We start from the raw sequence: 1,158 nt of genomic DNA on the forward strand, positions 1-1,158 counted from the left end.
ATTTTTTAACTTTCTTCTTGCCTGGATTGGCTTCTGTATCACTAGGAAGCGTTCCTGGTGGTCGATGCAATAAGGCGTTAACAATTTGCCCTATTTGATTCTCCAGAGTTTTGATTGAAATCGCTTGGCTTTTGCACATATTCTCAACTCCTCCAATTCAGATTTTTTATTAGAAGATTGACTGGCACTTCCATGAGGTTGTTGTTGAAGTTGGAGTTGTTGTCTTGGTTCATATTGTTGCTGAAAACCAGGAGGGTTGAATTGTTTGGCTCCAAACTGCTGATAAGGCTATTGCATCGCATTCTGATTGTTGCTCCAGTTGAAGTTAGGATGATTCCGGTTATCAGGATGATAAGTGTCTGGAACTGGTTGCTGCGATCTCTGAAAGTTGCTCATAAACTGAGTTGATTCACTAGATATAGGGTATTTCTCCGTCACAAGTGGACCTGCACAAAGCTCATAAACACTTGTCCTCTAATGAACTCCATAGTTGGTCAGAGAATCGATCTTCATAGACAATGCCTTTAGTTGAGCAGTGATAGCTGTAGATGTATACACCTCCAAAATTCGTGCTACCTTGCCTTGTGGCATTCTCTGAGTTGGATTCTGATATTCATTAGCGGCTATCATCTCAATTAAATCATAAGATTTCTCATAGCTCTTAGCCCATAAGGCTTCACCTGATGTTGCATGAAGCATGAGTCTCGACTGTGCTCCTAAACCATTATAAAAGCAATTAATCATCATCCAATCAGGCATTCCATGATGAGGACACTTCCTAAGTATCTCTTTGTAGCGCTCTCAAGCTTCACATGGAGATTCACCTGATTGCTGTGCAAATTGAGCAAGAGCATTCCTGATTGCAACCGTCTTTGCCATAGGGAAGAATTTAGTAAGAAATTTTTGAGCAAGATCCTCCCATATCGTAATAGAACCTGGTGGTAGAGAGTGCAACCAGCTCTTAGCTTTATCCGTTAGAGAGAATGGAAAAAGTCTCAATTTTACAGCATTCTCAGAAACATTATTGAACTTGAAGGTGTCACATATCTCGATGAAGTCCATAATATGCATGTTAGGATCTTATGTTGGAGCACCCCCAAACTGAACTGAGTTCTGGACCATCTGGATCGTGCCAAGCTTGATCTCGAAGGTATTAGC

General features: G+C 40.9%; 1 non-coding gene across 1 annotated transcript; it reads left to right on the top strand.

Moving 5' to 3' along the window:
* Nucleotides 1-757: 757 nt before the first annotated feature.
* LOC141710252 (small nucleolar RNA R71) lies at nucleotides 758-864 on the top strand. The gene has a single exon (XR_012570782.1). It is a non-coding gene; the product is annotated as a small nucleolar RNA R71 (small nucleolar RNA).
* Nucleotides 865-1,158: the final 294 nt, after the last annotated feature.

The sequence above is a fragment of the Apium graveolens genome, chromosome 2 (genome assembly GCF_009905375.1).
Source record: "Apium graveolens cultivar Ventura chromosome 2, ASM990537v1, whole genome shotgun sequence".
Lineage (NCBI taxonomy): Eukaryota > Viridiplantae > Streptophyta > Magnoliopsida > Apiales > Apiaceae > Apium > Apium graveolens.